Below are 17,310 nucleotides of genomic sequence, written 5' to 3'. Positions count from 1 at the left end.
CTCTCTCTCTCTCTCTCTCTCTCTCTCTCTCTCTTCTCTTCCCGAACTCTCCTCTTGTTGCATGCTAGTCGAGGCATTATTTCAGACAGTCTGCTTCCTACACAGATTTCAGGATATGGACAGAGATCGCATTGCATACAGAGCATATATGGCATCTCAGGAGATGGCTTGAGCGGGGGATACCACATCATGGTATCCACAGACTAGAGATTGGTTTGACAGAGCTGACATTGATAGACTCCCACCTCTTCTATATGATACTCAGGCTCCCACTTACACCCTCTCTCTCTCTGAGAGGAACAGAGTCATTAGACAGGAGATATGGCATATTTATATACAGAGGACATGGGTCATCCCTGCACTGCCATCGAAGATGGCACATTATTATACACAGTTCTTGAGCATATCAGAGCAGGGATTCATAGAGATTCCGAGATATATGCAGATCTATATGCCACATCGATTGAGAGTTCTTATTGGACAACTCAGGGTATCATCACATTAGCTTATGATTGAGAGTGGCAGAGCTAGTGGCATCCCACGGGAGGAGAGGATATGCCCCCTTTGCAGATCAAAGGTGGAGAGTGAGGAGCATTTTGTTCTCAAATGCCTGCCATACTCAGAGTTGAGATCTAGATACATATTGAGCAGCTCACTTCAGGGATGTATGACTGATATGGATCAGAGATCATTTGGCTGTTTTCTGGGAGAGGCATGGCACATCAGAGAGCAGAGCACACAGCGGGTCCCAGTCAGAGAGGGGCCCACCCAGACGACTATTACATAGTTCTTTCAGACAGACAGAGTGAGAGCTACTGTACCAGCCTCCAGCCAGACCTCCGGGCTCACACTACAGCAGACTGAGGATAGCGTACCCGACGCCGCACGAGGATCCGTGGGTTTTGGACCCCACAGCCACACCGACAGGAGATCCGGAGGATTCTTGATCTACATCGACCAGCAAACTGAGATCCGACGACACTCGACACATTGGATCTCAGATCTCCAGTTTGCTCTTTCTCCAACGCCAACGTACCACATCCTGCATCCAGGATGGATCACCTACTATTAGCGACTTCGACGACTGCTACTACATCCCAGGATAGTATATCTCCCTGCATCTATTACATATACACATCGCACCACTTTATCACAGCCGACAGTTGTTCCCCTATCAGAACCGACATTTGTTCCCCTTTTGTAGCCATTATCTGGAGTACCAGAGCTACATACGCACATACACATACACGACATTTATCACACTCATAACACCGTATTTTTAGTTTCCAATTTTTAGCTTTTTATTCAACACTTTTATTTTGGATAGCTGGACCTCATCAGTTGTATCACAGTTTGTCTCATAGGCCAGTTTTGGTCTTTAGAAGACGTTAATATAACTTTCTTTCTTTCTTTTCTTCTCTCTCTCTCTCTCTCTCTCTCTCTTCATATACATGTGTCTATGTGCATGTGCACGTGTGTGTGTGTGTGTGTGTTTAATACTTGTATATCTTTATGTGTTCTTATAAATGTTGCATCTCTCTTCCTCTCATCATTTTTATTATCTTCTTTCTTTTTCTTGCCCTTGTCCCTCATACTTCTTCACCTCAGAGATGTGTATATTGTGTACACATGCGAATATATGTGTATACATATAGATGTACATGTATATGTGTATATGTGTGTGTGTGTGTGTGTATGTGTGTAGATATATATTCCTATATATGTGTGTGTACATGTTTCTAGGTGCATATTGTACAAGTGTGTATAAATGCTCTCTCCTCTCCTCAATCTTTCTATTTTGTATATGTTAATGTATATATGAGAATATATGCATATTCATGTGTGTATATATGCATTCATGTCTATATGTGTTTGCATAGTATACACACATATCAGGTATGTGTATATGCATGTTATTCATGTATTCTTATAGTCTATGTGCAATCGTGGATGGTTTCATAGTAAATATATATCCCATGAACATGTTTAACCATTGAAATTATTATCTCATGTCATCTCATATGTTCAATTAGAAAAGAAATTCAACACTTTTTTTACAATGTACGCGCATTTTTCTTAAGGGATTTACTATATACATATCCTCTATAGCAAGTGCATTCAAGGCCCATTTATAAATATCTTTATATGTAAACTTTTGTTGTATTTAAAATTTTTATTTTTAAAATTTATAAATAATCTCTTTATATAACATCCTTCTATATATAAATATTGTATAAAAATTGTATTTTTAAAATCCCTTAGTTTGAACCCACGTAATATATACATATATTCATGAGTGACTCCCCAAGGCATTTGTGAGTATTTTTAGAGTATGCAATATGCAAATATATTCAATCGTTACAATATTATATCATTTCATATGTTTAATAAAAATAAAAAATCATATCTTTCTCTAGGAAAAGAGGGGAGAGAGAGAGAGATCCACATACAAGTTTTAAGAGCCTCAAAGTTAGCCTTTTTATGATCATATTGTATGTTTAATTAATAGAGAGAAAGTGTATGTGCGTGGGCCCGTTCATATTCAAATGAGAGAGAAAACTAGAGAGATGATCGAGAATAAAATATAAAGCCCACTCACCCTTCAAAAAAAAATCTATCTTTATTTCTTGAATAGCAAACTTCTCCTCGTGCCATATAAGCTTGGGAGTCTTTTAGTTGGTTTAGGGTTTGTAAGGTAAACTTTCAAATAATATATAGATAAGAATAATACAAGAAGATATATTGTATCCACTTATGTGGTTTTATAAATCTGTGATATCTTTGTCCCTCTCATTATTTTTATTTTCTCTCCTTTTATTTTGCTTCCCTTGTCTCTCATCATTCTTCATTTTATATGTATGCATATTGTGTACGGATGTGTAATATATGCATCACATGTGAGTGTGTGGATATGTATATTTCATATGTGCATGTATACATATATATATATATATACATATATATATATACATATATATATATACATATATATATATATATATACATATATATATATATATATATATATATATATATGCCCTAATAAAATTATAGTGAAAGTTTTTATGACATGTGTGTAAATAATATTTAGAAATTATTTTTAGGCCATTTTGAGTATGTTGATAAATTTTAGAATTAAAAAATATAGAAATTTTATATAATTCCAGTCTATTTTTTATATTACTTTTTATAAATATCCTAAAAAAGTATAGTAAATATCTAGAATAGGGTGCCATGCAAAAAACAAGTTACTTCTTAGAATTTTTTGGGAGACCTCATGCAAAAAGAAGGGCTCCAAAATTTACATGATGACAAATCACAAATTTCAAGTAGCAAACAGTACTCCGAATTGGAAAGAACGAGAAGGAGGGATCTGAAAGAATTCTAATCAAGTGTCATGAGGTTCTACCCCCCTTTGGGAGCTGACAAAACCATCAAATTTACATTTTGAATAGTAGAGAAGAAGCTAGTATTTGGTGCGTGTTTTCAGTATAACAAGGAGCTCTAGGAGATCTAATGCTTAGAGATTGCTTTCGACTAGTAATAGATTTGTCTAGATAATCCAAGAACCATTTTTCTTGGAGTTTCATAATCAAACAATCAGCTTATGACTATTGTAATAATTTGGGATACATAGGGTTGAAGTATATTTGGAGCTCCATACAAGGATTTGTTTTACCTTCTCAAGTTCTATCAATAAATAGTGCTTCAGATCTTTAAGCTTTGTCTTTATATTGTGTACAGACTTTGGCAGACTTGGCAGAAGATTTTAACACTGATTCATAATATATGGACATGTTTTGAAGAGAACTTGATTTCTAGCATTCTTGGGATTCGTTTGAAACTCCTACCTAATCTGTTTGTTCTCTTCTATTTCCTATTCTCTACTTCCTTCTATCTTTAATCCCCAGTGGATATAACATTTTGACTAAAACCCCTCCAATATTGATGAACCCAATGCAAAAGGTCGTTCAGAAGGAAAAGTGGGATGGGAGAGCCTTCAAGCACACTTTCTAGTGATGTTTTGTAGTAGTTAGTATAGAATATGAATATGCTTATGCATGTATAAAAATAACAATAGGTGATGTAGGCTTTTTCTCAAACAAAAATTATTGTGATGAATGCTTTATAGGTAGTGGAGCATGAGATGTTGTTTAATGGTAGGAATGTATCTGCATATTTGCATATCTATGCTCAAAAGATGGAGTTCTTTGGGGGGTGGCTTGACTTTCATAGAGCTAGTATTTTGTACAGGTCACTATACATGAATTGAAAGCTTGAGTTACTATATTGTATATGCAAGATGCTGACTGGGTAGCTTTCAAGAAGACACTTTGGAAAAAAATTTACATTGAAGACACCAGTTTGATTACCTACAAGAATTTCTAGGAGTGGATTCTAAAACCCAATAAGGGTCTTGTGGCTATAGTGTTATTAAAAGACTTTGAAAGTAGGTTTGAGCAATTAGATCTTACAGAACAATAAGCTCTTGCAAGTTAGAGTATTTGTTTCTACAAGTGGCAGAATCGTGAGCTTCAATAGACGCTTCATTATTTGTTAGAGGATGAAACTACAGAGATAGGACTTAAAACATAGTGGAGGCATGTAAAGGATGTTGTTAGTGCATTGATGAGAAAGCATAGAAGAATATAAATATTGCATGTATCTAGCTTGTCCATTGTTACATATAAAACAATTGATATATCCATTAAGCCATCTACTTTTATGGCTAACCCTATGGCTGCACCTACTGTTTCCACTATATGGAAGATATATTAGATGAATTGGTTAAAGGCATATGGGATATTTATTTGAAGGTCACAAAATTGGATGAGAAAGGACAAGAGGAAAGGGAATGAGAAGTAGCACCTAAACCTAGAAAAATATATATGTGGTATGACAGTTTGCCACATGAAATCAAGGATTGTGTTGCTTATCAGGAAGCCTTGGCATGGCAACTCATCTTTTGAAAAGTCATGATCCGTTCACAAGAAACGGGATTGCTTCTTGCTTTGAGTTTTGGAAAGGGAGGTATGCAAAAGTTATTGGAAGACTTAGTTGTTCAAAATGCTTATGTGGCTATAGATACTGCTACTTTTGGTCTACAGCTGGATAGAAAGCCTAGCCAAGTGATGGTTGGTTCCAAGGCTACAATATGGACACATGCTTTGGATATAGTTGAAAAGATAAAAGTTACTCATATTGAAATTTCTCGTGCAGGGCAAGACATTCGTGTCGACATTACTAGCTAGGAATCATCTATAGATATATATTCAATGTATGCATATTTAGCAAAAGTACAGAACATGAATATACTTGTGTAAGATAAACGGAAGAGAGGTAAAGATAATGCAAGGAAATCTAAGATAGTGATACGAAGAAGTGTAGATTAGCCTAAAGTTGCAAATCAGCCATTTCTTGAGCATGTTATGAAGCAGGTTGGGCAAGAGCACAAATAGGATAGTAAATAAGAGGGAAAAAAAAGGACAAACGGTTAGGATATAATTTGCAATATGATATTGAGAAATCCAAAGATCTCAAGAAGGTTCTTGAAGAATGGATTTTAAATAGTGGGGTGGAATTCACCTTGAAGAGGTGCTTGCCCAAGTACGTTAGTCATACATATATGCATGCATCACGTGGGTTAAACATAAGGGGTTTTTAAAATACATTTTTTACATACAAAAGGGTCCCATATAAAGGGGTTACTTATAGATTGAATAGAAAAGGGTTATTCTTTATTAAGAAAAAAATCATAGATAAGGATATTTATAAATAGGCCTTGCATGCACGTGCTATAAAGGGTATACACATAGTAAATTACCGGAGGGTGCTTGGCATTGCCAAGTGAAATTCCATGACCAAATCATTGACATAATTAAGAGAAAGCGTCAATTTCTTGGAGATACCACTAGTGCATTGCTGTAATTTGAAGAGAAAACTAGTTTTTTGAGCATTTGGGCTAAATATGAGCATGATGTAAGTGTTGGTTTATCAATCAACGATGCTGCTAATCAATGGGGAGTATGTGAAAAAGAGAAGAAAATGCATTGTCTTGTAGCAATATGCATGGTGGAGTAAGGTACATGTAACAATATGGGGAAGAGACTCTAGGATTTATTCCTCAAAGTCATTACATAAAAAATCACTTGGCAAGGGCTACCACTAAAATGGTAGTGAAAATAGAGGAGTGTGAAACTCCTTAGGTTGCTTTGCTTGACTAGGGTTCAAGATTAATGCCATTGAGCATGGAGTTTATGAGAATGATGCATGGCTTATGGAAACTAATCATGGTTGGCATATGAGGCTACAAATAAATCTTTGTGCCAATGTAAAAGTGATGATTGGTGATGTACAAAGAAGATCAACACTTCTTTGTGCAAGATAGTTTCTCATATGCAGTGATTTTGGAACAACCCTATATTATAGGAGTGCATATGGAAACAAAAGTGGTGTGCAGATCGGTCGCTGTATGCTCACGTAGTGAATCCCGGAAGGTCCCCAAGAACAATGAACTCTACCTTTTTGCACAAAAAACAATGTAAAAAGCATGAACGACAAGAGCAAGAGACAAATTGGGTTCAATCTCCCCCCATGCCTTGTGTGAGCGCTTCATAAAGCATGTATTTTATGTATATTTCCATCTTCATGCTCAATAATAGCCCAATTTACAAAAATATGACAAGCTTTTAGCTTTTGAGTTTGTCTTTTTACAAAAATAGGAAATAAAGCTAATGGACGGTGCCCATAGAGTCAGGCACGCCCAACACAATGTCCCAAATAGAAATAACATATCCGTGCGCATAGGCGCATACAAAATAATAATAAATAATCGATGCCTCAATAGACATAACAAAATATAGGCGTGGGGCCTATCAAAATATAATCAATAGGTCGAATACTCGCTAGACTCCAATGCTTTCCTCCGCCACTACTGCTATCTCTACACATCAACTGAAGCATTGACAATCGTTAGTAAAATAATACAATTAAACCGACAAAAGTGAATACCTAGCAGTCTTCAGCTACATAAATAAATCAACTGGTTAGAAATAAATCCTAACCTTAATTTATTACGAGTGCGCACTCTAAACTCATAAACGTTTATTAATTTAATATGCATTTTGCGGAATCACCCATGTACACACTAAATTAATGAAATGCTCGAAAAGGACAGGCGTCCCCATCAACTTCTCACACAAAGAATCCACTTTGTGTATGAGCCCTGGTCATCTAAGTTTACGGAATCCACCGTAAAACCTCACGGAATCCACTGTGGCACGGAATCCACCGTGGAATATGCCTCCTGGCAAGTGGAATATTTCAGCTCAGAGGGTTTCAGCTTAGAACTAGAATATGCTATAGGATGATTGTCTTGCATTAGTACGGCTCCTATTCCTGATCCGCTAGCATGGGTCACAACTAGAAAGAATGGTCTATTAAAGTCAGGCAACTGTAGAACAGGGGCATTGGTTAATGCACGTTTCAGTAAGTCAAAGGATTTCTGCTGATTTTCGGTCCATTGACAAACAATTCCTTTCTTGAGAAGTTTGGTTTAATGGTAAAGCAAGTAATGAAAAATTACGTACAAACTTCCTATAGAAACTAGCAAGACCAAGGAATGAGCGTAACTCATGCACGTTTTTAGGAACAGGCCAATTCAATATTGCATCAATTTTCTTAGGATCAACTTTAATTCCTTCAGATGATACAATATGACCTAAATACTCAATTTCTGTCTTAAAGAATTCACTCTTTTCAGGATTTGCAAACAATTGATTTTCTTTCAATAATTGAAAAACTAATGACAAATGCTCATAATGCTCTTTCTCATTTTGACTAAACACCAAAATATCATCAAAGAAAACAATCACACAGTACTGATATTTCAAAAAGATACGGTTCATCATTCTACTGAAGGTAGCAAGTGCATTAGTCAATCCGAATGGCATGACTAAGAATTCGTACTGGCCAAACTTTGTTCTGAATGCAATCTTAAATATGTCAGATTTATCTACTCTCACTTGATGATATCCAGACTTAAGGTCAATTTTACTAAATATAGAAGATCCTTGCAGTTTGTCCATAAGGTCATCAACTCTAGGTATAGGATACCTATTCTTTACAGTGATCTTATTTAAAGCTTCGTAGTCAATACACATACGATAAGTATTATTCTTTTTCTTGACTAAGAGTACAGGTGCACCGAATGGAGAACTGCTAGGTCGAATTAAACCTCTATTTAGTAATTCTTCAACTTGACTCTGAATTTCTTTTTGCTCTATCTGATTGTGTCTATATGGTGCTTTGCAAGGTGGTTGTGTGCCAGGGATCAAATCAATCTTATGGTCTTCTGGACGTGAAGGAGGTAAACCTGGTGGTAGGTCTTCTGCAAAACAGTCCTTAAAATATGCAAGAAATTCCTTATACCTAGGGTGCATATGATTTTCCTTTGCATGCAATTCATTCACCCAAATGAGATTTGATTTAGTACTCTTGCGTAATGCATGTTTTGCTTGAGTATGCGAAAGCAGTGGAAAAACATTAGATGCATGCATACCATATAATGTAATAGATTTTCCTTGAAAATTAATATTCATTGTGTGTGTGGAATAATCTATATTTGGATTATGCTAGTGTCGCCAAGGCATTCCTAAAATAATGTCACTCGACTATAATGGAACAACTAAGAAATTTCTTCTTTCAATGTATGAACCAATTTGAATTTCTAAATCTTGAACTTCTTGTGTACTGTTATACCTAGTGCCTAAAAATGCAGCTTTTATGCGATAATGCGTAGGTACAGTCTGTAATTTCAATTCCTTTACCAATTTTGCTGAAATAAAGTCATGAGTACTACCGTCATCATGCAAGATAGTCTTTTCCTTTCCATGCACCAAACATTTCATAGTCAATAATGAATATGGAGTAGGCATACCTGGTAAAGTGTCGGAAATAGTAGTAGTGTCGTCCTCATCTTCAGTGAAATCAGGCATATCCTCATGCTCGTCTTCGTCCATGGCTCCAAGATAGTTGATATGTGCTGGTGGCTTCTTTGAATGACAATTTGCTGCGAGATGTCCAGGCTGGTGACATTTATAGCATACTATTGGCTTGGCTTTGGTTACATTATTTGCAATGGATGGAAGTCTGGGTACATTTGGATTTGCTTGTGGAATAGGCTTAGGATTTGGATTGACATTGGATGGTAATGCAGGTGGTTTAGCCCAATTCTTGCGGAAAGATGGTGAAGAGAAACGACCTGGATTAAACCTTCTAAAATTGGAATTGAATTGTTTAGATCCATAATTACCATTGGCTTGGAATTGATGTGGTCGTCTGTCTCTAACGCGTAGCTTATCTTCAGTGTCGTGAGCTAGTGAAATGGCGTCTTCAAGAGTAGCGGGCTTGAACATGTTCACTTCAGCATAGTAATGTCCAAGAAGTCTAGACATATACTTCCGCTTATGTGTCATCTCTGGTACGTCTTCAAACATGCATAGCTATAGGAGTGCATTCCAAAAATGCTATGTATATTGAGGAATAGGCTCATGATCCCGTTGTTGAAGTAGATCCCATTGCTTGATAGCCTTCTCATGAAATTGCAGTGGAAGGAAATTCTGCATGAACTTCTTCTTGAAATCTTCCCAAGTAGCAGGACATTCTATGCTCTTGCGTACTACAGTCCACCAAAGTGATGCTCTGTCGACCAAATGATTAGTAACACACTTGATTTTATCTTTTTCTGGATAGGTTTCCTCATGGAAATAGTCATCAAACTGGCTAATAAAGGATAAAATAGTCTTTCCTTCTCGTATGCCATTGAAAGCGCGAAATTTGAAACTTCGTTTACTTATCTTTGACTCCTTGTGAATGGTTTGAGCTTCAAGAGTGGCGTCGATGGTACGTCGAATCAAATCTTCAGCTTGAGGTTCTTCTTTGTCGGTAGACGCTCTTTGTAATTTTGTGAATTGCACTTGCAATGCTTGCCTAGCCCTTCGTTCTTCTTCCAATTGCAGCATGATTAGGTCCAGCTTTTGTTCCATGGTAGGCTCAGGTAGGTCGTCTTCAGCCCATAGAATCATCCATATGTGGTGTCGTCATCCTGTAAAACTCAAAAGACCTTTCTCTCTCAAAATCAGGTTAGCGGGATGAGCGTAGCTCAAATTCCGGGTTACAAGGCTATGTGTTTTTGGGTATTTCTTTCTCAATTTTCAGAAAATCTGCGATTTTTCCTTCTTCGTATGCTGAAAATACTTCAGCAAACCTGCGTATGGGTAGAATACCTTGCCACGAACAACTTTGCAGTTCCGAGTTTCTGCGCAGGAACAGCCCTTCTAGGATTTTTGAGCACTAGTCAGTTCTGACTCCAGTTGACTAGTCTGACTTGCATAGTTGCAGACTTAGCCGACTTGCAGAGTTGCAGACTTAGCTGACTTAGTGAACTTGTAGGACTTGATCACAGTCGACTTGCAGAACTTGATTTCTGGTGCACAGGACCTGAAGTTTGTTGACTTGCTGGAGTTAAGAGCTTTGAATGACTTAGCTTAATTATGGAACTTATGGCTTACTAAGCCAAATCTGATTTTCTGGTATCGCAGTATGTTGACGACGTGATTGAACTCGGCGAGAATATACTGACGCCGCTCGAGATGAATTTTTGAGGTTAAGCTTATTAAAGCTTAACTAAGCTTTAAGACTTTTGATTTTTTAAAGCTTTTAGGCTTGTAATTGAAACTTAGCTCTGGTTTTTGACGACTTGATGAAGGAGATGAATGCGTGGTCCTCCGCCTGTATAGCCTGCTCCTTCGCGATCTGAGAGTAGAAACAGGGGTTCTTGATCACCAGAAGTCTGCCTGTATCGACGGTTCGCGACGAGATTGACTATAGAGCCCGATTGTTCCAGGAGCTCCGCCTTCGTATGAGATGGGTAGCGATTGGAAGCTCTTGATCTCAGCTTCGCTTTGATACCACTGGTGCGCAGATCGGTCGCTGTATGCTCACATAGTGAATCCCAGAAGGTCCCCAAGAACAATGAACTCTACCTTTTTGCATAAAAAACAATGTAAAAAGCATGAACGACAAGAGCAAGAGACCAATTGGGTTCAATCTCCCCCCATGCCTTGTGTGAGCGCTTCACAAAGCATGTATTTTATGTATATTTCCATCTTCATGCTCAATAATAGCCCAATTTACAAAAATATGACAAGCTTTTAGCTTTTGAGTTTGCCTTTTTACAAAAATAGGAAATAAAGCTAATGGACGATGCCCATAGAGTCAGGCACGCCCAACACAATGTCCCAAATAGAAATAACATATCCGTGTGCATAGGCGCATACAAAATAATAATAATAATCGATGCCTCCATAGACATAACAAAATATAGGCGTGGCGCCTATCAAAATATAATCCATAGGTCGAATACTTGCTAGACTCCAATGCTTTCCTCTGCCACTGCTGCTATCTCTACACATCAACTGAAGCATTCACAATCGTTAGTAAAATAATACAATTAAACCGATAAAAGTGAATACCTAGCAGTCTTCAGCTACATAAATAAATCAACTGGTTAGAAATAAATCCTAACCTTAATTTATTACGAGTGCGCACTCTAAACTCATAAACGTTTATTAACTTAATATGCATTTTGCGGAATCACCCGCTATGGAATCACCCATGTACACACTAAATTAATGAAACGCCTAAAAAGGACAGGCGTCCCCATCAACTTCTCGCACAAAGAATCCACTTTGTGTATGAGCCCCGGTCATCTAAGTTTACGGAATCCACCGTAAAACCTCACGGAATCCACCGTGGCACGGAATCCACCGTGGCATATGCCTCCTGGCATCAAAAAGTGCTTGATGATGGTTCTACTTATGTAAGAGTTAGAAGCAAGGATGGGAGGAAAGCAATCCAATTTCTTACCATTTGTATTAATCATCCTAGGAATACGGATACACTTTGAGAGTCTCCTTTGTCTCCAAATGCAAGAAAATTCAAAGAATCGTATTTTCACAAAGCATTGCTCTAATTCAAGGCTACAATAGTGATGTTCAAATGATATACTCATCTTGTTGATGGAAAGAAGCATGTATTTTACTATTGGTTATTCTCAGTTTACCGCAAACAGTTCATGTTGGTTTAAGCATATAGAAGCTATGTGCAAGGCTAAATGCATATCTATGAAATGAGTCGCTAAGGAGTTGAGAGCATTGGGATTGTTAGTCGAAACGAAAGGCATTTAAGGCCTCTTTTAAGAGTTGAATATTACTAATACTATGGTTGAAATTTTAGCTACCATACATGTAGAAAATGAGGTTCATTTAGTATGTTCTTTGGAAATGTATAATGTTATTGCATTGTTTACTCATAGCACGAAGAATTACAATGGGTTGAAGTAGTTGTGGATATAAAATATAAGACAATTGACAAAAAGTTGAAACCAATTTCTTTGCCGCTTCCATAGATAGTGAGGATTTGTATGAGAAAGTATCAAGGCATCCAAGTTTATGGAATCCTAAAGACATAGGTCATAAGTTTACAACTAAAACATTACAAGAACTGAAAGTTAGTGCAAAAGGGTTTCTTTTGCATGCTAAAAGAGACTCTTTTATGCACATATTGGCTAGACATGGGAAATCATTTGCATTTCAGCTAGCTAAAATAGGTTGGGTGGATCTGAATGCTGTCTCTCCTCTGGTAATATTTACTATGCCACAATTACATGGAACTTGAGGCCTATTCCAGTGCCTAAAGCTTACTTGCTAAAGCTAATGGATTTGCTAAATGAAAATATATGCATGAAGACCTTGGAGCCCTCTTGAGCCCCATACTTAAATAATTGGTTTATTGTGCCCAAAAAGAATGGGGCTTTGAGATTTATTCAAGACATGCAGCCGGTCAATAAAGTGATCATAAGAAATGTGGGTGCAAGTCTTGTGGTTGATAAATTTGTAGAGGCTTTTATAGGCAGAGAAATCTATTCTTTAGGAAATCTTTACTCAAAGTATGATTAGTTTCAGCTTGCAGTTGAGAGCAAGGATATCACAACCATAAAGACTCCCTTGGGGTTAGTACAGATGTGTACTCTCCTGCAAGGTGCAACAAACTCAGTGGCACACATGACAAATGCTATGAATAGGGTATTAAGGGATTTTATACCATAATTGACAATGTCCTTCTTGGATAATGTTTGATAAAAAGGTGTGCAGTGGATGAAAATAATGAAGAGATGGATGCTCATGGGTGTAAACAATTTGTTGCAAATCATATTGTTGATTGTGAAAGAAATTTGATGCGTCTAGAAGAGGTGAATTTAACTCTTTCTGGACAAAAGTTAGTAATTGGAATTGAAGACGTTTTGATTGTTGGGTATATGTATGGGCCCTATGGGTGAAGACCATCACCAATGAAAATAGATGGGATTGATAGAATGCAAGATGTATGCACGAAAGTATTTGAGATGCGTAGATTCTTTGGTGCATGTGTGTTTAATTTGATATGGATCCCTCTCTCTAGAAGTGTGATGTGAAGAGGGAATCACGATCACTAATGATTCTTCTGGGTAGCCCATGTAGCTTGAATATCTCCTTGATAAACAACCTTGCAATGTCTGAGACTTTATAGTTTGTCTTTACTGGAATAAGATGTGCAACCTTAGTAAGCATGTCAAAGACAACCATGATGGAGTTGTATCCTCCCTGAACTTGGGGTAGGCCAACAACAAAGTCCATACTAATGAATTCCCATTTCATTTGGGGAATGTCAAGTGGTTGCAACTTTCCAGGGATTTTGACATGTTCGGCTTTGATACGTTGACAAGACAAACACTCAGTGACATATTTGAGAACGTCACATTTAAGCCTCTCCCAATAGTAGCTCTTCTTAACTGCATTGAGAGTCTTGGCATAGCCAAGATGTCCTGAGAAAGGGGAATCATGAGCTTCCCACAGTATCATTTGCTTAAGTGACTGGCTTGCCGATATACATAATCTCGTTCTATAATAGACAAGTCCACTATTGATAGAGAATTCATGATACTTAGCATGTAGCTTTTAGTCATGGTCCTTGATTGGGATCTCCCTTAGCATCTTTTGATAGGTTGGATCATGGCATGCTTCTTCTCTAGCTAACTCAAGTATTGGGTTGTTTGGCATGGATACCTTTGTGGCTAGAGATCTAGCTGTTGATGGATTTCACAAGATTAGTGAATTAAGGAATGCCTTGTGACTGAGTGCATCGGCAACTACATTCTTCTTTCCAGGTTGGTATTTGATTTCAAAATCATACTCCTCCAGCACTTCAATCCACCGACGTTGCCTCATGTTGAGCTCGTTCTGGGTAAAAGTCCACTTAAGACTTTTATGATCAGTTACTAGAGTAAACTTGTTATCCAATAGGTAGTGTCTCCAAAGCTTTAGAGCATGGATGAAAGCTAACAATTCTAGATCATGGGTAGCATAATTCTTCTCATGGCTCTTTCGTTTCCTTGAAGAGTATGCTACAGGATGACCTTCTTGAATGAGCACACATTCTAAGGCAAGCGTGCTAGCATCAGGTACTACCTCAAACTCCTTACTCAGGTCTGGAAGTTTTAGGATAGGTGTTGACACCAAACTTTGCTTCAATCTATCAAAGCTGGTTTGTTCGGCACTTGATCATGCAATGGATGTTTGCTTCTTCAGTAGATCCATCAGAGGTGCTGCAATCAAAGCATAGTTTTTATGGAGACCCTATACCATCCTTTCAATCTAAGAAAACTGCGTATTTCTTTGACAGTTGTTGGTATTGGCCATTCTAGAACATCTATGACTTTGGCTAGATCCATTGAGATTCCTTTTGCTGATACGATGAATCCCAGATATTCAATCTGACACTTGAATAACGCACACTTCTTCATCTTAGCATAGAGCTTGTGTGCCCTCATTGTCTCAAGGACAATCTGAAGTTGGGGTTCATGATCTTCTTCCTATTTAGAATAAACTAAAGTGTCATCGAAGAAGAAGAGTACAAAGTCATCAAGATTTGGCCTAAAGATATCCTGCATTAACCTGTTGAAGGTGGCAGGCACATTCGTGAGTCCGAATGACATAACTAGGAACTCAAAGTGTCCATATCTTGTGTTGAAGGCCGTCTTTGGATATCTTCTTCCTTGATCCTTATCTGATGGTAACCAGACCTGAGATCAATCTTGGAGAAGATCTTCGCACCCTGAAGATGATCAAGAAGCTCATCTATTCTAGGAATAGGGTACTTATTTTTAACAGTTGATTGATTCAACCCTCTGTAATCAATACACAGTCGAAGCGTTCCATCTTTCTTTTTCTGGAACAGCACTGGAGCTCCCCATGTTGAGCTACTAGGATGGATGTAGCCCTGCTGATCTAGCAGTTGCTTGAGTTGTTCCTTCAACAAAATTGCTTCCGGGATGGACATTCTATAAGGTCTCTTTGAAATTGGCGCAGCTCCTGGCACTAGCTTGATCTCATGATCCACTTCTCTTTGAGGCAGGAGCTCTATCAACTTTTCAAGAAATAGGTCTGCGTACTCCTTTAGCCATGAAGATTCTTCACTAGACTCCTTCTTCTGATCTAACTTATTGAGCTTAATCAAGCAGACATGTAGTCCCTTTCTAACTCCCTTTATAATTTGAGATGCTTCGGACAATTGAATTTTCAGCCTTCCAGCCTCTCCTTGAGTTGTGACCAATTCCCCTTCAGAGTTTTGAAAGGAAACTTGGCCCTTTCCACAATGAATGTGGGTGTCATTAGGTTTAAGTCAATCCATTCCGAGTAGACACTCATGGATACCTAGGTTCAAGACTCTCAATTTGACCGAAGTCGTCTTTCCTCCCAGAAAGAATTCCACCTTAGCAGTTTTCCTGGTTCAAGTGACCTCACGACCATTTGCTAATTCCACAAACAAGGTAGGTGCTTCTACTGTGGCTATTTCTAATCTTCTTGCACAAGCTGGTGAGATAAAGGAATGTGTATTGCCACAATCAATCAAGGTTTTGAAACCTTTACCTTGATAGTCTGATGGTGTCTAAATCACCGAAAACTGGCGATTCCGTCCTCTCTTGTGAAGAGCGGCATGGACTATCGCCCTTTCAAACTCCACTTCCATGGTCGGATCTTCTTCTTCGCACATTTCCCTGTTGCCAACACAGGTGGTTCTCCCTCTACCTCGGGTTGCGGCTCCTTGGCCACGGCCAGTTCCTTGGAAAGGTGCTTGGCGATGTCCTTCTCCAAGCTTGGGACATTGCCTCTTGAAATGACCGGGCTCATTGCAGTGGAAACAACGGAAATTTGGGCCATTGCTTTGGGTAGGGACAAAGCTGTTGACATTATTAGTCCTTGCTTTCTTTCTTTGTCCCCAATTCTGACCTTGAACTCTCTTCATTTGAGGCCTATGTACTCCTCTGTTCGGGTCATTATAAGACCAAGTTTTGTTACTTCTTGGTCTAGCCTGCACCTCCTGAAATATGGGCATAGCTCAAATGAGTGTGTCCTATAGATCTATTGGGCGCATAGATTTGAGACGGGTATTTACTGGTGGGTTTAAACCAACACAAAATTTTGACACCTGCTGTGTCATGTCCATCTGTGGCGCATACTTCAGAAGTGAGACGAATTTAGAGTAGTATGCATCAAGAGTGAGTCCCAGATATTTTAGCTCATAGAACTCATTCATTTTCTGCGTACAATATGCAGGTGGTAAGTATCTTCCTTGCATAGCTTTCTTCAATTTTTCCCAGGTAACAGATCCTTCTGCGATCCCTTGATCTCTGCACCATTTCTTCCACCAAACCTTGGCTTCGCCAGTGAGCTTCAGCTTGGGAAGTATAGCCTGGTTGGCAAGTGCAGTACCGACTGCTTCAAAGTAATCCTCCATGGACTCTATCCAAATTTCAGCATCCGCTTGGATAGTCCTACCTTTCCCGTCAAATTCAAGCGGCTTAATCAGCTTGAGAAGAAACTTTTTCTCCTGGATCACGGTCGTACTTGATGTAGGAGGCGAACTGGGAATCTATACCTGGGGTTGTTCCTGGATAAAGGATTCTTAACGTTATAACTCGCTAATCGTTATGATTTATATTTCATACCCACATCAACCAAGAAACCTAGCCACTTAACTTTTTATCAATTCTCATAGACAAACAGACATTGATAAAAAGAAGTCTTATTCCATTTATATGGGTCTAGCCCTTTCGGAGTACAATATTTCTTGGGATGGCAAAGCAACTGATACATTTAGTTCGGGAAGAACAATGTTGTATTACATTTATCTACGGGAACTGGATAATCG

Source organism: Lygodium microphyllum, chromosome 29 (genome assembly GCF_053477565.2).
Source record: "Lygodium microphyllum isolate KBCC chromosome 29, Lygodium_microphyllum_v1.1.10, whole genome shotgun sequence".
In the NCBI taxonomy this organism is placed as follows: Eukaryota; Viridiplantae; Streptophyta; class Polypodiopsida; order Schizaeales; family Lygodiaceae; genus Lygodium; species Lygodium microphyllum.
This window is presented reverse-complemented; position numbering follows the sequence as displayed.